Genomic DNA, 24,869 nt, shown 5'->3' with positions numbered 1-24,869 from the left:
CACCAAGGTTGTCACCAGAAACTTTCTTTGCCACTAGGTGCACTGATTGCTTACAAGTCTTTTCCTATAGATTTGGCACAAATACGATATAAGGCAGTATTTACCTAGAGATGTAGATCCCATGTCTGTGGTAGTAACTAATCTAAAAGAAGCAGGGTATGAAAAGGCTCCCCTTACAGCTATGTCAACAGCTCTTTTGTTTCCCCACTTCTCTGAACAATGTTCAGTTTACCAAGGCATCTTGTGATCAGTTGTCAGCCAAGGCTTTTGCTTACCTATTCTTGAAAGGAGTTTTGTTTCAGTGGCGGCACTGCTGGGATTGGATGTTCAGGAGGAAGCAGGCTCTGAAATGCCTGGTACCTGCGGGTGAGGGACCCTCATCTGCATCCTGCCTGCTGGATCTTTCCACCCAGCCTGCTGCCCCTGCCGTGGAAGGGATAGGAAACATCCAGGAAAGCTGCTTGTGCTCTTTCCTCCACCAGTGAGTGCATGGCTATGTCCCTGGAGGCAGGGAAAAGCCAAAAGGCAGGCTATCTTCATGTGGTGAACTTCACCAAAAGTTTTGAACAGAGTAAGTTCCAGCACCCTTGGAGAAGGGAGATAATACATTTAATGCCCAGAGTTGTTGTTCTAACCACTTAACCTGTTCTACAATGTCAGTTTGAAACTTTGGGTAAGGAGCATATCCTTGGTTGCTGCAAGAGACTGTTAAAGGTGCGATAAAGCTAACTTTTCAGAAGCTAGAGATGGTTTCATTAACTAGTATTCCCTACAAAGGTATAAATCAGGCATTTTAGTGAAAACATACTGAATACAGTTTGTAGTTTAAGAATGTAAATTTGAATTTTCCTGGCTGTGTGAATCGTGGAATGGTGAAGGAAAGTGGAAGGGAGTGACTTGTGCGCTCTTGCTGGGGATAGCAGAAAAAGCTGCCTCTGCCCCAGGTTCTTAGTTACCTGTTTTAACTGGTCTGAAAACCCTATTATTCAGAGAGGAAATTTTGAGGTGGCTGCAGATAGATTTCTTTTTCTTCCTAACTGTTTTTTTCTTTCTCCAGGCATATTCTGTCCTAGATGGTCATAGCTTTTGTGTTCATGTTAACATCATTAAAGTAATATTCGTGTTTAATAGGAGGGTGACTGGCTTAATAATAGAGCATTGCCCTGTAAAAACAAAACAAACAAAAAAACCACGAGTCTTGTGGTTTAAGGTAACGTATTTCAAGATCCATTTTGTATTTCCAAATTGCTGAGATTTTGAACTTTGCCATTCAAATGCTAGTGTCTTAAAAGAAGTTAAAACACTGGCTGTCTTTGGCGAAATGCTTGCTCTTGTCTTCTGGAAAATTACTCTTTCACACTCTGTGTTGGAATACTAAACCAGTATTCGTAGCAGAAGTACAGACCAATAGTTTAAAATTATTGTATTAATTACATAGTTAGGTAGGCTGAGCTAAGTCATTGATAATAACTTTTACACTACGTGTATAGAATAAGACACTACACGTCTTTTTTTTTTAAAGTGCTTTTGATTAATTCATAAACATCTTCAGAGTCTAGGGAATGGACATGGAGGAGTGGAACTTGAGAAGTATAAGAGGGTTTATCCTCAGTTGAGCAGAGAAGGAAGAGAATATCTGATTGATAAGAGGTATTAAATTATTAAAGCCTCTAAGAGAAACAATTATTTATTTTTCTTGGAAGGTGGTGGGAAGCCAAGTGATGAGACTTTTTTAATGGCACTAACTTGCTAAACATGTTCAAAGGAATGGGGCAAAAAGAAGGCATTACTCCCTCACCCACCTCCAAAAATAGTTCTTAACTGCAAAAATTGGTGGAAGTTCTGGAGACACATTGAAAAAAAAAAAAAAGAGCATTGCTGAAAGCATGTTGTTGTCTCTCTTATTTTCCTTTTAAATGAAAGGTTCTGCCAGTGTTGTTAAATTGGCTTAAATTTGCTCCATCCCCTAAAGGGGAAAATATTTATTTTAAAGTTTCCTCTACATTTAAATTGGCTTCCCAGGCAGTTTAAAGGCATGTCTGTCCATGCAATGCCTTCCAACTCTAGGAAAGCTGGCAACTGTGAGGCTTAGCAGAGGAGGAGACCTTGTGGACTGCACAGGAGAGCAGCATTTCCAGCAGCCCGGAAATTGCTGTTCTGAAAATGTAACTTGAGTTCATCCCTTCAACCTTTGCTTCCTTTTGCTGTTGTTAATAATTTCCTTTGCACAGCTAGTGGTAAGTGCTGCTTTGCCTGCCTCACTTTGCTTCTTCTTCCACTGCTCTCTGAAACTAAAAAAAAAAAAAATACAGAATGTATTAACTTAAAATCTGCAACAGACCAGTGGCAGGTAGAGCTGCTTCCCCAGGCCTCGGGCTGATGTTTGCTGGGAGCTGTCATCTCCAGCTTTGGCAATTTGTTTCTCTCCAGGCAGGTTACTGCAGCTCTTACCATGGTTTGATGTGCACAGTGGCGAGCTTGGGTGCCTGTTATCTCACAGCTCATGGGTCTGCCCTGTAATAGCTGAGCAGCCCTGGGTAAGGCACCACAGATCCAGTTACAATTTTCTCCATCACTGGAGGATTTCAGAGTTTGGAAGTTTACTTAAAGCAAAAGTTGCAATAATGGACAAAATTGCCAAAAGAAAACAGAATATGTTTCCTGAGGTAATAGCTATCAGTAAGGATCTGGCATAATTCTCTCATCTTTTTAGGGTTTCCTGTTATAGCTTTGCATGTTCTAGATGCTTTGCATTGTTTGTGAGCCGCTTGTGAGACTGTGCCCTTCTTTGTAATCTTTTGCATCGAGGTGTTACATGCTAAAAAGTGACTGCTGCTGCTTCTCCCACCTCACTCCAGAAGGCTACTTAATTTATGTATTCCTGATTAGATTACACTGTTGGCTTTGGGCTTAAATTACATTAGGGTATTCTGTCATTTGTGGCTTAAAGTATGTACTGTGACAAATAGTACTTCAAAGGAGTTTGTACAAAGCCTGATCCTTGCAAAGCTCACAGAGTAAAGATTCCCCAGAACTCTGTAAACACCCCGACCGTGGCGTTGCATGCGAGCTCAAGTCCTGCTCACCCCGTGCACCTCGCCCCAGTGCCCCAGACCTGGGGGAACCCCAGCACAGACTCGGATGCGGAGTGTGTTGTGTCTGTCCTCTTCCTGTCGTGTAGCAGAGCGCCGAGAATTGACAGACAAAGGGTTTGGTTATTCTTAATTATGCTTGTTTATCCTGTCTCCATAATATTTGGTGCTTGTTTGACTTTACAACTCGCATGCAATTGCCTATTTTGTATTGTTTTTGTGGGTTGGCAGTAAAGTTGTTCTGGCTTCCCACTCCAAGCAAAAGCCTGGAGTATGGAAAGTTGTTTATATGGATTCCTGGTATGGAATGCAAGCCTAATTCTTCCAGGTTGAAATAAAATTGCTGTGAATAAAATTAACTTTGAATTTAAATGGCATTGAACCCAGATAAACAACTTCCTAGGGCTGGTGCTAATAAAAGCTAACTGTAGCATAACTAATTGCTGCTAGGTATGCCTTGCACGTTCTTAAAACTTGCAGTTTGAGGGTGATGCCTGGACATTACTTCTGTAATAAACTTCACGTCTGAAATGCACAATGCGTTGTGCCCTGCTGGGATAGTTCAGGCACAGATAACTTGAAGGGATTTGTGTGGGCAGGGAGGTGGCAGGTGAAACGTTACAGGTGAGTTATAAATTGCCATTCCGTAGTTTGGGAACCCAATCTGCCTTCCGATTAGCAAGCTGGGATTTTGTTTCACGTGTCCTACTGCTGAAAACTCGACCTAGTAGCCTTTTAAAAGAAATCTTTAAGGCAGAGTTGGACTTGCTCTTTCTGGGCTGCCAGGAGGTGCTTGCTGGGAATGAGCTGCTGAAACCAAAAGGCAGGTATGTGTATGTGACATAAGGGAGCTCTGCATCTGAGTGCTTTTCTGCTGAACCTCAACCTGGCCAAAAAATCTCTCCAAATGCAATATAGAGAAGCAACACCTTACATACTGTCTTCAGGAATTGTGATTTCTTGTGAAATTCCTGGAGCAACATACATGTGTGCTGTCACGGTGTAATAGAAGGCTGTATCCTCCCAATCAAACAAATGCTACCCCATTCAATCTCCTTTATGCAACGACTGACATGAGCACTTATAATCGTGCCGGTCTGCTGAAACAAAGCAAGTGATCTTGGTGTTACAGAAGCTGGTTGCTCAAGGAAGCCCCCCAAAAAAACTTTTTCCATGAGCAAGTTGGTATGAATTGGCATTCTTCCTTGCGCAGGAAACCACAAGTTCTTATTGTGGAAAACTTCTAGCTCTTGTAAAACAGGCATTAGTTTTGTGTACGAAAGCTGTGCAGAATGTTCCGGTGTTCTCGGTACAGCCCCTAGAGCTGCTGTAAGAAACTCTGCTGTTTTGATAAACACAAGATCACTTGCTCAGATGTTTGCAGTCTCGTGTTCACTGCGCACGTTGCTGTGGCTTGGATGCCTGTCAAATACCTACGAGCTTGAGACCATCTTTATTGCTCAATTATTTTTACCCCCTGAAGTCTCTACAGATGGCGGTTGTGGCAAGTGAACGTGTCTTACATAGAGCATTGTGTTCGAGTTGCTTTGTTAGGGTTTCTGAGACTGGCGTACTTGGAAATTGCCCGTTGTGGTTGGGTGGCTTCTGGGTCAGGGCGGCTCAGTGTGCACACATGGATGCGTGCGCACGTGTGCTCACACACACACACACACACGTGCTTGTGCACACTCTTTGGCAACACTTGGCCAACATGTGTGTGCAATATCACCAGGGCTTGCATGAGTGGTGTGTATAGTGCCGGCTGGGAGCTTCAAATTCTGGTGGCTTGAAAAATTATGTGCTCGGTCAGTTCCCTGAAGCTATACCGAGCTTCCCTCTTCTTCTTTATGCTTTCTACTGATCAATTCTGGGTGTTCACCGTTGCTTTTCTCATCCTGAAGTATGACCTGATCTTCTCAATCTCCTCGTGTTTTTTTTTGTTGTTGTTGGTCTGTTTTAATCCTTGTTCTGGATTTCCAATGACCATTTTTTCAGACTTCATCTAATTTAAACCTCTATTTGTTACCTGAGAACCGGACCCTAATTTTGTTCCTTTCTGTTCCACTCTCCTTTTTGTTCCACTGTCAAAAGTATAACTCAAATTACACAGCCCATTCTTTTTTTTTTTTTCCTTTTTAATGAAAGAACAATGGATGTGGGTGTAGCAAATTGCTTAAGCTAGTGGTGATAAAAATGATTTTTTGCTTTGCAGAGCAGGCTACTTGTTTGAAACTGATTTATCACATCATCTTCATTAATGTTTTATACTTTCTACTATTTTGGAGTGTTAGCTGGGCTGTCAAGCACTGGAACGTTACTGCTGCTATTTAAGGCAGGACATCTGTCATGATGTGTCCAGAGTCTGATTTCCCCAAGCCAGAACAATTCTTGCCTTTATGCTCTACCTCTGTAGCTGTTGCTCTTTCTACAGACTAAAAATACTGCAAATAAATAAAGCTACAAAGAGGTTACCCGGCTCTTGGAAAGGCTGTGATTTCGGGGAGCAGGAACTTGCCAGTAGCTATTTCTTGTATTGCCTGGACAATACCTTGGCAGAGTTTTAGCGTTAAGAATTTGCACAACCAGACCAAATTAACTTTCCCCTCTGGTCAGGCATAACTTTCTGTGCTGGGAGGGCGTGCACAAAATAAACTCACGCTGTGTTCTCTCTCGTGCTGCAGGCACAAGGGGCGCTGGGATGCGCCCCCGCAGCACCCTGCTGGTGTGCTACCCTCTCCTGCTTCTGGAAGTCACGGCCTGCATGCCAACCGCCTCGGGCTTCGGGACTCTTCCTTGCCTCGGTGCTGGCGGCCCTCTCGGTCGTGGTTTGCGTCCCGGCAGCTGCTCGGTTTGCACGCTTTCATCGTAGGTCCTAGTATTGCTGAATATTCCCTGCACAGCAGAGGGAGGTTACTCTGTGGAGCCTCAGAGCTTGTTTCTGGAAGGGGCAGACTTCACAGAGTGATCCAGAGAAATTATTTCCCTTCCCCATTGAAACCTTACTCTGAAAACTTTGTTTCAGAGGCGATTTTAATGAGCTTTGAAACCCACATCACAGTTCTGAGGCCAGCTCTTTATGTGCGCGTGTGGCTTTGCAATAACACCGCTTTGGGGATGAGCCTAACAGCTCTGCTCCTCCCGCTCCCATCCTTCCTTCCTGCTCCCGGCAGCATGCCTGTGCTGCTCCTTCTGGGCTGGCTCTTGTCTTTGGGCCTTTGCAAGCTGCCACATCTCCATTTCTGGTGTCGGCAGCAGGTCGGTGTTTGCTGTGCTACTGAGCCAAGGAAGCCCTGGGAGCTCCGGTGGGGAACGGGGACCGGTGCCAGAGGCATCAGCCTTGGTCTTCACGCTGGTGGTGCAAGGGGTGTGGAAATGTACAAAACACATGCTCTCCACATTTTTTTTTTCATTTAACTGTAGTGCAAACGTGGATTTTCCCATCACACTTTCGCTGTGATTTGACAAATTACAAGCTTTCAAACGGATTCTGAAGTAGTATTTATTTGATGCTTAAAATGCTGGAATCTGATTTTTTTTTTTTCCCCTTTTTTCTATTTTTGTGGCTCCTTCACCGCAGACTACTTTTTACAGTTGTTTGTTTAAAGGAAGCTTTGTGCTTCGATCAGGGAAGATCGCAGCTGGGAGAGGCCAGAAGCTATTGCAGTCATGTTGCGTGGTTTGGCTCTGTTGGACTGTGACTGTGTATGGCTACCAGAACTGTTCTCGATGGCAAACTGCAGATCCTTTACTTGTTCACCAGACTGTAAAGATGTTATGAGAACATTTTTTAAAGACAGCAGGAGTTGGGTTTTGGAGTTAGGATAGTCGTGGTGACAGTGTCTCTCTTCTGTACTTGGTGGGGTAAATTAAGGGGGGGAAATGGTAGGCGAGGAAGGAGATTCAGACTGGCTAGAAGTTATTCATTCTGCAGTTCTGCTCTACCTACAAGATCAGAGGTTTTGGGCAGCTTTGTTCAACTCCAAGTGCTTTAAGGTTTACTAGAGAGCAATATGTGCTGCTAACCTGCCGGCTTTGGCTTGTGACCATCAGCAAAGGCCCGCTTTTTCACCTAGTTCTGCAAATGGGGATGTGCTTTGGCACAGAGGAGACGAGCGTATTGTTTGAGCTACATAATGCAAGCACCTGGCCGCACATGATCCTAGCAGCGGTCGGTGCCCAGCCTTTTCTGCAGCTGCCCGGTGGTGGCACCAGTGCGTGTTTGGCAATGAGGGAGTTAGGACAACTCACGCGAACTTGGATTTTTAAACATCTCAGAAACAATTAAACGCAGGGTGAAAGCTGTTTTTTTAAAATACTAATTTGAAACAAAAGAATTACACTTAATGGGACATCTGGGTGGATTGTAAGTCCCAAGTGATCCTGACTTGCTAGAAGCAGCCAGTTGTTTCAATGATTGCTTGCGTATGCTGAGCTTGCAGCACTACAAGTGCAGCTTGGTAAGTTGTTTGGCAGTGCGCACCTACTGCACGGCAAGGGGTCTTGTCTCCCAAGACATCATCTTCCAGACCACGATCTCCAGATTAACGTGAGGCTTCATTTGCAAAGGACGCCTGGGCTGGCTGCTGAGGGTGTTGCATTGCCCAAGTGTTGTAGAGAAGGCCGTGCTGTGCTGCCCATACATTCTCCAGGGTAATTCAGGTATGCATTTTTGACCAAAATAAAAAAAGACGCTATCTTTTTTCACATCTTAGCAAAACATTTACTCTTTTTAGAATAAATAGATTTTTTTTTTTTAATTATATATATACTTGAATTCTCCGTATTCTGGTAGTAGATGCACTGCTGCTGTGCAGAGGGAAGACTGATGGTTGTGTTAAGCTCCAGATGCAGGAGAGTGTTCTGCATTACAGGTGGATAAAATCAATTTCAGAGCCATCTGGCAATGAGCAGAGCTCGACTGCTTGACTGCACTGAACATCACTTGTATAAACAAACCTCGATCACAGCTTTCATTTTGAATTGGTTATAGCGCTGTCCTGAAAAGATTCTCATTAGTTCTTTTTTTTACATTATTATCTGGTGGCCTTATGGAAATTTGTGCATAATTCTGGATTATTACATAACTCAGCTCTGAGATTTAGGCTGAAAGTAAAGGCAATATCTTCATATCAAAGTCCGTGTTGTTCAGAGATGTTCCAGCGTTAATTGTTAACAGGAGTGCCCTCGCTGCTGAGCTGTGCTCGTTGTTCAGGTGCAGTTTCTGGTGTCTCACTGCACTGATGTATTTGACTTAAGAGATGTGACGTGGAAGACCCTTATCCAGAAATCTGCTGCTAGAATTTACTTGGGATTGGATTATGCTCGCAAATGTTACTGGCCGTTTTCTCCAGATTTAATTACAGCATCTATTTGATTCATTCTACTTAAATAGATCATCCTAATGGATGGAAGGGGAAGAAAGCAAGCTTTCTTTGATCTTTGAGCACAAGATCTGATATTATTTCACGGCAACCTGAGTACTGTGTTTTGTTTTTTAAATCCTCCTAATAGCTTCTGTGTTGAGTGCTGTGGTTTCAGGTTATAAAAATAAATAAATAAATAAATCAGGTTCTAATCGTTGTTCAGATTAAGCATGCATTTTTTGGTGCACCTGATTCCCAAGAATCACTGTGATGTTCCAGTGTTTTTAGGCACTTGAGAGGCTTGCTTCATCTTGTCTGTTGCCCTTGCTTCATTTTGCCTCATTCCTCTTTCTTTCTCATTTGGCACTACCCATCTCCAAGACTTTGGGGAGGGGCTTTCAACTACGGCTATGGCACTGGTGTTATAAGTAAGCCTTCAGCCTTGTTCTGTAATTGCTCAGTGAAGAGAGCTGTCTGAGGCGTTGCCGAGGGAGCTGAGATGCTTTGAGGAGCTGCAGATCAGAAGACGATCACATCTCCGTAAGAGTTCTGCTCTCCGGCGTGGCGTAACGTCACCGTCGCTGACAGATCGAGAGTCTTCGCTTGGGTGAACAGGAGTGCAGTAGGCTTCGTGGATCCAGTGTGCCCCTAAATAAGTTATTTTGTTAGTTTTTTAAACGTATTTTTTTCTTAAATATAAATTCAGTAATTTCACTAAGGAATTCTTACATTTAATTTCAGTAATTAGCGTGGAGTTTTTAGTCATTCTATCACAAGATGCTTAAACTCAGGAAGTAAATCTAAACGCTAAGGAAATGTCCTGGAATACATTGTCAAGAGATGATCTGAGTAGGCCAGGGCACGACTTACTGATTAATGACCATATGGCATTAATTGTGTCCTTCTGCCTTGTCTGAGAGAGCTAAATGTTTCATATTCCTTCCATTTCTGAAACTGGCCTTTCTAGAGACTGTAGCCACTTGTTACTGTTGTCTTTTGTAAGATGTTCAACATTTTATTTTGGATTTTATGGTCTGTTTCTGTCATTAGTCTGTTCTCGGTTGTTTGTTTTTAGTTCTCTTTGGCCGTGTGTTCCTCCCTAGCTTGCAATGAAGACCTCATCACTAGACACTCAGCCTGCGTCCAGTTGATCCAGGTGTTCCCAGCAGCCAAGCTATCTTGTATTCTCTGGCGTTTGGATAATGTGCGTCTGCGTTTCAGGATGATTCATACTAACCTGATCAGGAGAGATTGTCTTGGAGGGGGGAGAGGGGGAAGAGGAGGAGAAATGCTTTCTGAATTAGGTGGCCTCTTGCTAGCTTCACAAGAGCTGCTTGAAAGCAGATACACTTCTAAAGAGCTGCTTTTGTATTACGGGCCTCTCTCTCAAGAGCTGCACAGCTTTAATTCTCATTTAAAACTTTTTGGATTACTTGGCTGTTCCTGGTTTTGTCCAGATACACGAAGCAATTTTGCCTTTGCTGTGCTTACTGGATGAATGATGCTGCTTTGGTGCAGAGCTGTAGCGATTGCTAATCTAGCTGGGGCAGGAAATGCCAGTCCATCTCTGCCAAACCCAGATTTGATTCCTTTTTTGTAGAGATGCAGAAGGAGCATGTGCTAAGGCTTCTGCACAAAGCAGGTCTTACAGTATAGCTGAATGTAACTGAAGATCACAGCCACCTTCCAGATTTTATAGTGTTCTCCACGTGATCTATCATATGTCACACAGTTTAATGGAAGTCTACTGAGAATTTACTGTTCTTACCCTACAAGTTTGATACTGACTGCCCAATTCAAGTGAGAAGGCTTTTATTCAGCAGCGACTTTAAACACAGTTTGTACTTCCCTCCCTTTCCACTTTTCATTCAAATACGACAATCCTGTACTTCCTACTTCCACTTTGGCTGGCCAGGCACCTGGAGTTGCCAGCCATTCTAGCACTTCTCTGCTTTTTCTTGCCTTCCACCAAACCCTCTCCTTTAGCCGTGTTTGCAATGTCTTCATTCCTGGCCAAGAGTAAGCACGGGTGTTTTGGTTGGTTTGTGCTCCGCTCGATGATTGTGCTAGACCGGGGTGGTGGTGTGCGCGGAAATGCTGTGTTCCCTGGCAGAATAGCATCTTCCTTCCTGCTGCCACCTAAACAAGATGTTCTGGGACTACTGGACCCAACAATGCCTTGCTTTCCTTCTGCTTTGTCCTGGAGCTCCTGCAGCTGCCTGTCTGCCTGACGTCCAGCAGTGCAGGAGCTCTCTAGGGGGTTTTGGAGCTGAAGCACAAAATTCCCCTTTTTGCAGGATGGGGTGATTTTGTTGTCTGAGAAGATGAATAGATAAATTCATGCAGTACTTGTTGTTGGGATCACCTATAGACAGTTGTCCAATTCCACTGAGGTTTTTTGGGGGTGGGTTGGGAGGAGAATATAACCATTTAAAAGCCTTTGCTTACCTATTTGAAACCAATAGCACAAAAATTTCCGAGTTCAGAAGTTGGCAGAAGTTATATGAATGATACTGCCTCGCAGGTTTGTTTTCCATAGGTAAGGCCCAAGGAGAGTCAAAAAAAAAAAATAAAAGGCTCTTCCAGACTAATTTGAAAAACTTGATGGTCAGAACTGTGCAATTACTACCGCTAGCACTGCCTGGGTCTCTTAATTCTTGAGGTCTGGCAATGGACAGCTGTTTCTGTTGCCTGTTTTGTTCGTGCTAGCATGTTCAAGCTGTAGGCACTGCTTGTGATAAGATGGGCTTCCCCTGGTGAAACTGCCATCGGCTGCCTTGCTACCTGCTGCTCTCTGTGCCTGATGCAGCAAATCTGTCCCTCTGCAGTCCCGTGGTAAGGAGCTCTGACAACTGCCATTCCTCAGCATACGGTAAGCTCAACATACTTAAGACGGCGAATGCTTTGTGTTTGGCAGTAAACATTATTCTGCAAATGGCTTTTGACTGACTAGATTAAATGGAAACCGAGCAGTTCCTCACTTAAGTTTTGCTCAAGATTTTGTTTAAATTTTGCTCAAGATCTTGTTTGTAAACCCTGTTAGAAATCAATTATGCACCTGTTTTTCAGCGTTTCTCCTGTGCTCAACTGCCGAGGGAGACATGGAGTATGAACACTGGTAAAAGTTTATTTGTGTTGGAGGGAGAAAGGGAATGCATTCTGGCTTGGGGGAACAGATACTCTTGACCTTAGTACTAGGTATTAACACTCGAACTTCAGGGTAGTTTGAATGTCATAGAATGAGGTTACAACGGGGAGGTAACATGGCTGCAAAATGAGTTGGAGGAATAAGAGAAAGTACACAAATCAAACTAAAGTTTGATTTGAAACAAAATCTTGAAAATATATTTATAGTGGGAATGAGTGGGCAGTTGGGTTTTATGTTTATTCTTAAGAGTGTAAGCACTGTAACCTCCAGCATAAGGAAATTTGTCTTTTGAAGGAGAAAAAGAAAGCTCTTATGAAATCAAAACATGCAAATGTCAATGAGCCTGAAAGAATGTTTCTAAAAACTTACTCTGAGATCCTGGAGGACAATCTGATGAGCATGTGTGGAAATCTGTTCCACCGGTTGACAGAAGTCACTGGATTACATGCTGATAAAATATCTGTAAGTGTTACTATTCAACAAGTCTAGGAACATTGTAGTTCGGTTTTGCAGCCCTTTCAGAAGGTGTCCAGAAAAACTGATGTCCCTGCTTAGGGAGCTAAAAGAGAAACTATAATGGAGCCGCTTCTGATGTCCCATTTCAGTTGTATAGAAGCTTATTAAATAACGAAGGGGCCTTTAAATTAAGATTGTATTTTGTGTTGGCTAACACTGGCGTTTATTTAATTACAGCCGTGCTCTAGTTCTAGGTCTTTCTTGAGGAATTTTTGAAAGCTGAACATGTTCTTGCTCAAATACACAGTTGTGCATGGCAATTGCCATTAGGCATAGGAGTTTGCCTTTGTTAGGATATGAGGTCAAGATGGGCTGCTGTGTGACTGGAATCACTGGCAGCTAATTTACGGACGTAAAAGAAAGCTTCTGTTTGCCAGGTGTATCTTGGGCAAAGCTGCTGAGGATGTTTGAACATGCAGTCAGTGAACCCTGCGCACGGGCTGCCGTGTGAAGACTTCAGACTTCTTCATCACACGCTCAGACTGCCTACAACATGTGGCAGTTAAAGTGCTTCGCTTTTTTTTTTTTAAAATTGGATTTTGGGGATGAACTAGTTTATGCAGCTAGCACTTGGCTTTTATTTTGGTGTGTCTATTTGATAGGTGTTGGTATTGTACGTATTGATAAGGAAGGAATTCAAGCTGAAGATTAAGGAGTAGGTGTGCCAAGGAGGGTTTGAGCACTATGATTTGCCCCCTGACCTGGTGACTGAAGTTCTAACTCCAGTGTATGTTTCTGGCCACTGTGTCTGTCCCACAGCACTCTGCCAGAAGAGGTTCCCGCCCCTGTTAGTTGTGGACCCACACGTGTCAGAGGTAACTCTTGGTACGAGTGCACACCGCAAGTGTGCGCGGCTCTGATTTATAACCGAGCTCTGGCTGAGCAGAGCTGCCCAAGTGCAGGTTGGATAGCACTGACTGATTTATGCTCAGATAGCATAAATTCAGAGCTCTTGGGCCTGCCAGTTGGCCAGTACATGAGGTGAGTGTTTTACAGCACAGAATCTCATCCTTGCAGTTCAGAGTGAAAACAGCAGATGATTCCTGGGCTTGCTGTAAACCTAATTTTAAGCTTGCTTGTTTGTGTTGCACTATTGTGTTTTTCCTGCCTTTTTTTTTTTTTAAGCCTGTAGGTAGGAAAATTCCCTTGAACTTGAATGAAATTCAAAGATAATGTAGTTAACTTTTGCATTCGTTGAGGTTCTTGCCCTTCTTCATCCAGCCTAGTGGGTTACCTATCTGAGAGGGAATTGCCTTGCTGCAGCGTGGCCAGCTCCTCAGAAGGTTGTTACCAGCCTACAAATACCCTCATCCTTATCATTTCAAGTGAAACAAGGCCATCTAAAATTTAATTAAAATAAAAGCAAAAACAGAAGTTGAATTTACCCTGTATGTTGTAGCCCTTTGTGTATGTTTCAGAAAATGCACTTCTCCACTGTTGGCTAGCTAACGAACTGATCACCTGCCCAAAGTGTGTAGGTTATGAATTTGCACGAAGATGGGGAAAACCGAGCGTGCACACCTCTGTGCAGGGCCAGACTGAGCTGCAGTTTCTCAAGAGCCTGAAACAGGGAGGTCTGCTCTCCTTCAGATGCCTTACCCAGCAGTGCGGTGGGAGGAGAGGAGCGCTTGCCAGGAATGATAAGGCCTCCAGGTGGTGATCACGGTAAACACGCAGTGAGAATCTCAGCCCTGCTTTCCCAGGCGTTATGTGAGGCAAGCAAGGATGTGCTTCTGTCGCTTGTACGGCTGGGAGCTTCTTGCCTCTAGCAGCTAAATGACATGCAGAGTAATCCAAGTGCGGCTCTTCCAGTGCTGCTGGTGTTTTGGCTTATGGTACTTGCTTCTGTTTTCATAACAGAATTTGTCAGCAGAGACAGACTACTTCGCTCTGGAAATGTAAATCTTATCACAGGAGCTTGTTGTGTTGTAATAAACACGCGTAACTTTCCTTTCCAACAAAAGCTGCATATCTGGTGTCTTTTTTTTCTTATTGTTTATTCAATAGACTGCCTAACAGCAAAGATACCTTCTGAACAGATTTATGCAAAACAGGCAAATTGAGTGGTAATGGCATTGCTTCCACGAAATTCAGGTTATTGTCTTCCACATACAGCATTCGTGACTGTATTACTGACTAACGAGGCTGCTGTTTGCTACAATGAAGTACGCTGTAAGATTTCTCCGATATTAGACTTGAGCTTTAACTTGAGACAAGTACCTTAAAACATAAGAACCAAAGTCCATAAATAAACTATAAGCAGCATAAGCTTTTTAATAGCAGAGTCAGTTAGCAAGGAACTAAGCAAATCCCGCAGGACTAGACAGTCTCTGCCATAATTATGCAGTCCACCAAGTGAGTAAAATTTCCAAAGCTTAGCTCATAAATAAGACGATGGTTTGTTCTGTGATTTGTGATGTGATTCCTTAAAACAAACAAGGAGGCTAAAGGCTCCAGAGGCTACTTAATGTTTTGCAGATGGGCTGATGGCTGCTACTTAATTGGTTAAAGCACGTATGAGGAGATGCGCTGCAGTTATAGAAAGAATGCTTAATAAAGAAACTCGTTATTAGATATGTGCTGAATTTCTTTACCGACGTACATGTTTCCAGCAGGTCACCTTTCTCATTTTCTGTCTACCATAACCTCTAAATGTTGAGTCAGGTTTTCACTGCTTACTCTGCTGGATAATATATGTTGCTAAATACATTCTGTCTGCTGCATTCAAATTGTGCTAATAAATTGAACGTTTGCTATGACGTTTCTGGTTCTGCTTTGGTACTATTAGTGTGCGTCTGTTCTAATCCCACACATCCTGTCTTACTATTTTGCCTAAGACAGTTGTGTCAATAGAAGAACTGGGAAATACATGACATTTGCAACAGGCTGAGGAAGAAATGCTTCCCAGAACAGGAGAAGACCAATTCTGTGCCTGTTCCTTCCTACCTCCCTTGTACTGCAGCTTCCTGCAAAACAGAGGCTTGGCCTGGAGCCTCCTGCCACAGCAAGGGTTCCTCTGAAAACTTTATTTTATTTCTGTAGTTGTCTGACTCTGAGTCCTTGGAGAACCTTGACATCTAGGTGATGGGAGCCAAAGGCTCCTCCCATATAGGTATTTTGTGAAACAATTCCCTTCCCTAGGGGCGGCATCTAAAAATTTGCTCCAGACAGTTACATTTTAACCTCTGTTTTTTCAACCTCACCTCTCTGAAATTGGGCAGGTCTCTGAATCTCAGATGATGAACCAGAAGCTGGAATATGGTACCGTGCCCCATGTACCAACTCTCCTCTCTGCATCAGCTCTGCTTTTCTGACCTTGCAGTGAGTCATTTATGTGTTTAACATGTGAGGAAGGAATTGAATTATTTTTATGGTTGCTGGTCTGAAATGAGTCAGCGCAGGGCCAAACAAGTCGTGGAGCAGGGAAGGGACAGGCTCAGCAGCCAGGGAGAGGACGGAGGATCTGGCAGCCGGCAGCCAGCTGAGATTGCTGCAGAGCCACGGATTGACCCCAGGGGCTTCTCCAAGTTCTCCAAGGTCACGCGAGCTTCTGCCAGCAAGAAACTGAAACCATCTCTCTCGTGTTGTAGGGTGCTGGCTGCTGATCTGTGACATGCAGTAACTGGTAGAAAGTGGCTTTAGATTGACTTGAATGTATTGTTTGCTCGCAGGTACTGATGTATGGTATGAATTAATAGGGGCTTTCTAGTGTTTGCCAAAATCCAAATGTACTGGTCATGTAGATTTCTGCATGTAGGCTGTGTGCATTTGATGAGGAACGCGGAGTTAACTTCAGGTCACTTTCCCTTAGAAATGTGGTGGTTGGATAGACAGTGATCTGCCAGCTACAGCCCCTTTGTGTTTCAGGGCTACTGCCTCGATAGCCCGGGAATTAGCGTGTGGTGTTGTATTGCCAGTTTGGGAAAAACTGAGTCACGCACACAATTGCCTGATAACTCACGCAACCTGCAGCGTGGCACTTTACCAGTTGCCTGATATAACATTTAGCATGGAATATTTCACTAGCCCGGGACGCACAAGTGTCTTAGCAGGTACCACAGCTTGAGCTGTGTTCCTTGTGATGATCACAGTGCTGAATGTAAGGGTCCGAGGGCAGAGCTTGGGTAGTGTGTTGTGGCATCAGTTTCTGTGCCGTCCTTTTGTTTGGGTTTGTTTAGGAAGGAACGAACTAGGAAACTTGAGTGAAGACTGTAGAGATCTCTGCTGGCTATGATGTCGTCTGCTTCACTCCCGTGTTTTTAGTTTCTTCAGAAAAATGGCTATCCATAAAAAAAGTAAAATAATTCTGGACATGATTAGTATATTGTAGAGTGTGTCAATATGTATTTAATTCTATTTCTGGAAACCAAAGAATGCTTGTGCCAGTTCAGAAAAAAAAAAAAAAAAGAAAAAAGAAAGTCCAGCTTCTCCAATAATGTCTTTAGCAACCCAACATATTGTCCGATGTTTGTCTAGGAACAAATGCATCATATGTGGATTTTTATGTAGGAGGATTTTTAGCCTGTAATGGTTGGGTGTCAGCCACGAGGTTCATGTGACATGACAAATGTGGAACATCTGTGTACTGATGCACACCACTGTTCTAAAAGTCATTCCATCGCCACATGCGTTGAATTAAATACAAGAATTTAGGGCAGAAATAGTTGGAAGAACACATTCTGTCAAATACAATGGCAAGGATCTGTTGTGCAAGCCATCAGAACTCAATTATGTACTTCTCCATGCACTTTTTGTTCAGGGATCTGCCTGATGTGCTCGGTGTATTAGCCATTGCCCCCTTTGGACTGGGAGGAGCGGTGCTGTGCTTTCCTGGTCACTGGCAAAGCATTTGGTGGGCAGAAATTGCAGTTCAGCTTAAGTGACTTCTTGTTACAGCTCCTTTTCTGAGCGATGCATTGGCTGTATGGGAGGTAAGTAGCTGGCCAGGCTGGCATACTTGATTTGGAGATGAAGTGTGTGGCTTAGACCAGGATCTCTCGTATTAAAACATCATCTTATACATAACTCAGCCCGAAATGACCTTACTTGGTGGCCAAGATCCTTGGAAATCCTGAGTCCTACTGTTTTGACTCCATGCTATAATTGGGGTATGAGTGTTTGGCTGTAAAAGGGCTGTGGCATAGAAAAGCAAAGCATGTTCTTGTAGGTAAAATTCGTCCTTTGCAGTTCTGGACCGGTGGCCAGGAATCCCATTTCTTCCGGACTGTTTGGTGGATTGCGTGAAGGGTGCAGTGCTTCATTATGGTTTGTGTACTTGGTGTTATGTCTTTGGTCTGACGAGAGGCTGCCAGGTTAGACTGCAGGATACAGCCCATCCAAACCCAATCTAGGATGGCTGCAGAGGGGCTGCTTTGGGTGCTGCGTTCATTGCTGGGGCAGCAGGGAGCTCGCTGTGGTGTACAAGGCAAGTGTCGTAGATGCCAACAGTTGTCCTCCTAGTTGCGTACATGTATTTCAGAAGTAGCTTTTAACCTTAGATGTTTAGGTTTAAACATATAACTGAATAATTGTGTTGTGTTTTGTTTGTTTGTTTTTAACGCAAAACTGTTCTTTTAGGTGTTGTCATTGCAGATAAGGATTTATTGTACTCACAGCTAAAAACCAGCCTTAAAAAAATCAATCTTTACTTTCTAGGTTGCCTTCACAGACTCGGATAGGGAAACACAAAGAAGAAGGACCTCCTCTAGTTGATCTGAACTTAGTTTCAAACAACCGTCTTGGAGATGATTTCCAAATACTTCCTTCATACGTTGAAATTGCGATGGCTGTTTTCATGCTGTGCTGAAATCTTTTTGAACTTGATATTTCCTAAGCTTTTAGTGTCTTGTTCTAAAGAGATTTCAGTGTATAAGAGCTTGCCCTCTAGAGCGCATATGAAAGCTTTTGTTCCAACGTAGCCGTATATGCCTGAATTTCAGAGGCTGTGTGTACAGGAATGGGAACGCTTGGACACTTTGAAAATGACACTTCTCTCAGAAGCTGTTTCTGAATGACACCCTGCTTTTACGGGAGGCTGAGTTAAACTGAATATCACTGGGACTTGTTGTGCAAAGTCTTCTGGACAGGTGCTTAGGGCTTATACCAGAAATGGCATAAAGGCCCTAAATTATTTGGGCATCCATTTTAATTGTCCTGTTCAGCAATGCTGTCTTAAAATTGGTTCCACCTTTATTAAGTAGTTTTTATTATAAAACTATAGTTAGCTCATAAAGAAATGCTGACATTTTGATTGTTAAAGCTGTCGGGGGAAAGTGTTTCTGTTCAGGTTTTAAGATGACAATTTGAAAACTAACAATGTTTTTTCAAAAGCTGTCATGCAAAACCAACCAGCCACTCTCTCACCTTGGTCTGCCTGGGGTGGCTCTGGCTGGTCCTTAGTGAATGAGGACCCACGTGGATTTTTGTATCCTCTACTTCCAGCAGACTTCTTGTCCTGAGTGCTGGCTACAGTGAGTACCTCTGAGCCAACAGCTCTTTCCACGTGCCATCTGAGAGTCTGATACAGAACCTGGGCTGATCTAATCGTGTTTCTCAGGTACAGAGCTTGCCCAAGTTGAGTGTTTATATTTGAGATGCTTTTAACTGAGTTTTGTAAAAGTTTAGTTAGGAAACAATTCTGTACATCCAGAATATTTAGATGTTAAATTAAGCTGGTGTTCAAAGTACCTAAATACAGCTTTGTTGTAAAGTACTTTATGTAAACACAGCACGAGCCTCACATTCCTTAAAAGAATTCAAGTTTTGTAGCTTTTTGTACCAGTCCTACAGTTTTCTTAAACAATTGAGAATAATCCTGCTGGCACCGTCTGACTGAAGTGTGTTTTATTTCACAGAAGCGTCCTTCAGAGTGTTGGGAAAATAACTTGAAAATGTTTCGTAAGGCTTTGAAGAGACTTCTGATGTTTTGAGTCTTTATTACACTAGAGGTCAGTGTATGACGGCAGCTTGTGAGATGGTGTAGAGTTTCTTGCAGAATCCTATTTCATCAAATTTGAAACCAGATTCGAAGAGAAACTATAGCCTACAACTATGGAAAAAACTTCACATTAACATGTCTTGTGACTTTCTTGGCTAAAGGGCTTTTTTGAGCTTCCTGCTTTTATTTCTTCTTGCTTGAGAAGTATTTGGCATGTATCAATAATAGCGCTTTAATGTGGTAAGGATGAATGTGGATGCTTGATTGTTCCAACATGCACCTCAAACATTTATGTTGCTTTGCAGTAACGTGACTTTTTGGTTCGGATAATATATTTCCAGAAGCTATGCTAGTTTTAGGAGTCATCTGTCACTCTTGCACTGTATAAACCTACTGCTGGTGTGGTAAGAGAATTGTGTCTGTATCTGTTATGCTTTGGGTAGCTCTCAACTGGATAAATGGGTAACTTTTGGGTGAGTGGTTTCTCATTTGGGTGTTGAGGGAAGTTGAGAGTCATGCATGTTTCTACCACAAGACTTGTAGAGATTGGCTCCTTAGCAGGTCTTCCTCAGTAATGCAGAAAAGGGATTTCTTTCAACATCTGGAATGTGCAAAAGCAGATTGTTTCTGAAAACATCATTGGCCAGGGGGACTAAACCAGATGGTCAAGTACAACGGTGTTAAGTAAGGTCAGACGGAAGAGAAACTTGCTGAAGGAGAGTCCTGGTTGGAGCAGATCCCTTCGTGTGCATAAATGGTGATTTAAGTGAGAGGACAGAATGGAAGAAATAACAGTAGGGTGGATTTGAGCTCTTGAGTGTGTTTTCTAAGAGAATTGGGTACAAACAGAAGCGTCTGTATCCTGTTCTTGCATTGGGTTCTTCCAGAATGACTGGAGAGCAAGAAAAAATGGGCAAGGACCAATGTAGGGGGTGAGTGCAGACAGAGCTGAATTTTGCTGGTCTTAAGATATTTTCCCAGTGTTTGAGAGACCCGGACCCATGAACATCTTTGTGATCTTTCTTTTTGGTGTGGTGGGGGAGCAAAGGGGATGCTGTAAAAGCATAACCGTCAGGCTGAAAATCTCCTTTGCACTTGGCTGCTGCCCGGTATGTTTTGTTGCGTGCTTCTGAAGCACAAAGAAGGATGGCACCTCAGCTCAGACAGTGTGGAAGAGGTGTTAGGCACTGCTTTAATTGGGCTCCCTCTGAGGATTTCTTGCTTTACGGGAAACTTGCTGGGTCCCCTGCCTCTCCGCCGGGTTTTTCCAGTCTGGATTTTCTTATTCTCTGTGAGAAATGAAGCTGTACCAAGGCTTTGCAGAATGGTGACTTATCAAAACATCTTTAAGAAGTTTTGTGTGCTCAGACTTAATTGGATGGCGTTTGAAGAGCCTGAGAAGAGGAAGGCTTTGCAGAACAATGTGATACAAGTCGATAAATAAAACTCCCTAAAAAATTCTTTCCTTTTCCTGTCCTTTTTGACATTGGAGGGATGCAGAGAAAAAGTTTATCTGGTGAAAACACACTGCATAAACTCCACAAGCCCTTCAAAGTCCTTTTGAGGAACGGAGCAGACCTGATTATAAGCAACTGATTAGAAAAATTCTCACCTTTTTAATGAAAATGTATTTAGGGCTATTATATATATAATATAATAGCCCTAAATATAATATATATGCTTATATATATAAATATATAAATATAAATATATATATATATATATATATAAAATCATGGAATGGTTTGGGTTGGAAGGGACCTTAAAGCCCACCCAGTTCCAACCGCCCTGCCATGGGCAGGGACACCTCCCACCAGGCCAAGCCCATTTTTTTTGTTGTTCATGAAGTACAGACACAGTGAGACATTATTTAAACCTGGTATTAAAGGCTGCGTTGGAATTAATTCTTGTGCTTCAGAAGCTCACTTGAAATTTCTAACCTTGTTTCAGGACTCTTTAAAGTCCATTTTGCATGTAAGAACTCCAGAACTAGGAGGCTCTTTAAAGAAGAGAAGCTGTCGTATCTGTCATGCGGCCACCCTATAGATAACCCGACGGGTCACTGTGCATTCTTACAGAGCAGGTATAGCTCTGTCTGCTGTGTACAAAGTGGCACCGTTTCATGGTTTTGCTTTTGGGTGATAAATCCAAGCAAATACTGTTGTTATCTACATCCGGGATAATCTTTGTTTAGAAAAACTGGAAGTTTGGCTCTTTTTCTTGGTCAAAAATGATGCGTCTTTGTGGCTAAGTGGAAGCAGTTACCCACTAGCCTGTCTTCCTAAGTCCCAATATCCAGCATCCCAATAATGAGTTGGTGTCTGTCTTTTCTTCATAATATGCTGTCTAATCCCAGGAGCCATGAAATATGTAACAAAGCAGAGTCCATCAGAAAGGGAAAATTAGTATTTGGAGTGCCTTTTCCTGCTTTTGTTCTAAGCTCTCACAATGCAGAAGTTGTCAGATACGTGGTTCGAGTGACCCGCCAGACACTTCTCAGATGAACTGGACAGAGTACAGAAAATCGCAGCCAAGGTCAGGCTTTAAAAGGTTGGAATTCAATTTCCAGTTCTCACATTTTGATTGCAATCTCAAATGTTCACTGCTAGTTGCTCTGTTTCTTGGGCCTTGTGCTAGCCTCATTGTCTGTTCTTGCCAAAACTTCTTGTAAGACTTCAGACGCTAAGAAGGATTCACAGAATATAGTGACATAGGCAAATATAAAAAAATAATAAATAAATAAAACCACCCACCCCAAATCTGTCAAGATAGTTCAACTCACACTGGATATTCAAGGTCCCTTTGCAAGGACAGACTTTATCAGGCCTCAGAGATACAGGCCTTCGAAACTGCAGTGCTATGTTCTCGGTTTTGTGCCAATACACAAACGTAGCATTTGCCAAATCAGAAGAAATAATGAAATACACCAGGGGAGCAGTGCTAGCACAGACTAGGTTTAATACATTCTGTGCATTATAAATGTCATCTCTTCCTACCTCACGATGACTTCCAGGAAACCCTTGAAGTAGTTGACCGAAACTATTATTGCTTTTCAAACCCTTGGCTTGTCTATTTGAGGACAGCAAGCCTCTGCCATTCATTCATCTCAGAGGAACGTTCCTCAGAAAGCTGGAGATGGGCAAACAATAGGTTGTGGTTTACCGTATTCAAGGAACTTTAGATCAGTTTCCTATCTGAAATACAAAGATAAATGTGGGTAGGCCATAAAAACTCAGTTGGTTAACATGTATGAACAGCTGCATGACATTACGGAGCGGGCTGAATTGCTCCCTTAAATGTTCCCATAGGCTCTAAGGTAGTCTACATCTGGGGTTTTGTTTGCCTCCTAAACTCAGATATTTTCCAAGCTCGAGCAAAGCTCGTGTTGTGTGTCTTTTTGTCTTTTCAATGAATTATTTACGCTGTGACCTCTTCTCTAGATGCTGTTCTTAGCGTCTGACATGTTCAGCAGCTGCAGTGGAGGCAGAGCAGCGATCTGGCTGCTCTTAGCAGTTGTTGCTCTGGTTGCTCAGGATATCATGATGTCATTTGGTGCCTCTTATTAGATTAAAAAAGGAAGTTTAGTGAAGCAGCTGTGAAAGTGAAAGACCTGAGCGGTATATTTGCCACCTAAAAATACCACGCAGGTGAGCTGAACCCTCACCCTGCAAGAGTAAAAATACGTTTTTTGCAGCTGGTTGTTGCAAGGGGGAGACAATAATCTCTTTAACAGCAGGTACTATTTTGTGGACTATTCATATTATGTAATATATAATATTATAATATTTCATGGACTATTTTCCGTCTGCATTGGAGCTCTGTTTGTTTCCCTGTGGGAAGAAACAGCCTCATCAGTGGTAGAGAATACAGTAGCAAGCCTTGAGTAGTTGATTACTGTGGGTTTGTGAGTTCAAGGGGTTGGCATCTTTAAGGACAATGTAGTGCCAGGATAGTGAATCTAGGTTGAAACAACCTGAATTGAACATTTCATCAACATGAATCACCACACCTGGGCTAGGTCACCCTGTGGGAAAGCAGTTTGTGTTACAGGCAGACCTGGAGATGGTTTATTATGGCTCTTCCAGTTGTATCCATTGGTGTTTAAGACTGGATTTTAAAAATAGTAATCTTCTGGTAGATGTGCGGTGGTCTTGTCATCTTCAGTGCCACATGACCTTACTGAAAGGTGTAATACAGACTATTTTCTGTGAGGTTGTTAAGTAAAGGCTCAGTTTTTAAATAGTTAGTTCAAGAACGTGTCTAGTTAAAGGCTCTGACTTTAGTAACTGAAGGGTCAGGTTCCTTGAGGTTCCTACTAAACTTGCAAAACCTCTCTTTCCATGTGAATGTAGCTACAGCACATCAATAGATAGGCTCTGAAAAGTGCTGTTGGTTGTGGTGGCAATCTTGTCTATATGAATGGATGAGGTAGCTGTATACTCTAAACCGCTCTCTTCCATGTAGTCAACCCTTTGTCCAACTGCCTAGTATTTCTAAAGTTGTTTTCATATCCTGGGATGTGCATTTGTGGTTCTTACCCATACTTTTCTGTGTTTATTTCTTGTAGGAGGAGGACTGCCTTTTGGATTGTGAGCCACTTGGACATGGTAATGCAGATGCACCTTGAGAGTCAGACCTGGATGACTGGGATTTAAGGTGAGTGTGTGCTGAAGAATATGTGTAGATCTGAACCATGAACTATTTTTTGTAGTCATTTGTTTTTTCTGGAGTTTGTACAAAACATTTAAAGCAGAATCCATCTGTACCTCCTTGTGTATGTGTAGAAGAAATGTTATTCAATGTGAAAGTGACAAGAGGTGTTCCCCAAACTTCACCTCAGCATGCACTGAGAGCCAGCAGGCAACTGGGATGGATCCCTTCTTCCAGACCTTCTGTCACTCCCTCTTCCAGTTGTTGCATGTTAAAATAAGTAGCCATTCTAATGGCAATTCTTTGAAATGTAACATGTTAATTAATTGCAGGTCTATAGCCTGCCCTCTAGGCTGTACGGTCTTCATTTTTCAGATTTTTGAGGATATATTTGCAACTTAGACTTAATTCAGTTATTTTTGTTCTTGCCTCTTAGGGTGCTTGAATCTCGCCCTTACCACATGTGGCCTTATGGCTCTATGTCATGTACTCTGATCTAAATAACTTTCTAGATTCGTCTATAATGAGCAAGATTGTCTAGTACACGTCCAGCCTTACAGAGCAGGCTGCAGCTGTGTGACCTGAGTGTATAGTGTTAGACATCAAAAATCTGCTCTATGAAGGTGACCAGTAGAGCACTTTGATGCCAGCATCATTTAGTGTCCTTGTCATGCTCAGAGCTATGCTTTCGAGTTCTTCCTGCTTTGTAACACTGAGGAATTGATTCTTTTTGAAAGGTAAAATTATTAATAGGCCCAAGCTGTCATTGTATTTGGAAACAAATAGTGGGGTGACACAATGAGAGAATTTTTCTTCTCCACCTTCAGCTGTTGTTTCCCCCTTACTGGAGAGAAATGTTTCTTCACCAGTAGCACCTATTCTTTCCTTTATAAAGGACAGCTATTCGGGGAACTCAAAACCAATGCAGAATATAAATGCAATGCATTTTGTTTTCACCTCACCCTGGAAGTATAACGTTGTTGGGACAAATCATTTTAAGAACATTTCAACTCCTTCTGTTATTTGAAAGCTTGAAGTACTGTTTAATCCAGCCATATCTTTCACATATACTACACTTGTTTTCCCCCCAGAAAGTGGTAAAGCATTTTCCCACACAAACCAAGAACAAAAGGGACCTTTTTTATTTTATTTTTATTTTTATT

General features: G+C 42.6%; 1 protein-coding gene across 5 annotated transcripts in view; it reads left to right on the top strand.

Annotated features, from left to right (window-relative positions):
* Positions 1–24,869, top strand: part of SVIL (supervillin) — a 137,005-nt gene that overhangs the window by 5,653 nt on the left and 106,483 nt on the right. For all 5 annotated transcript variants that reach the window (XM_080579932.1, XM_080579926.1, XM_080579925.1 and 2 more), the window contains exon 2: positions 23,624–23,712. The gene's annotated coding sequence lies outside the window, so the exon portion shown is untranslated. The remainder of the gene's footprint in view (positions 1–23,623; positions 23,713–24,869) is intronic.

This window comes from Anser brachyrhynchus (assembly GCF_964034855.1).
Source record: "Anser brachyrhynchus genome assembly, chromosome: 2".
NCBI lineage: Eukaryota > Metazoa > Chordata > Aves > Anseriformes > Anatidae > Anser > Anser brachyrhynchus.
The sequence above is the reverse complement of the archived record's forward strand: the minus strand, read 5'-3'. Positions and strand labels throughout refer to the sequence as shown.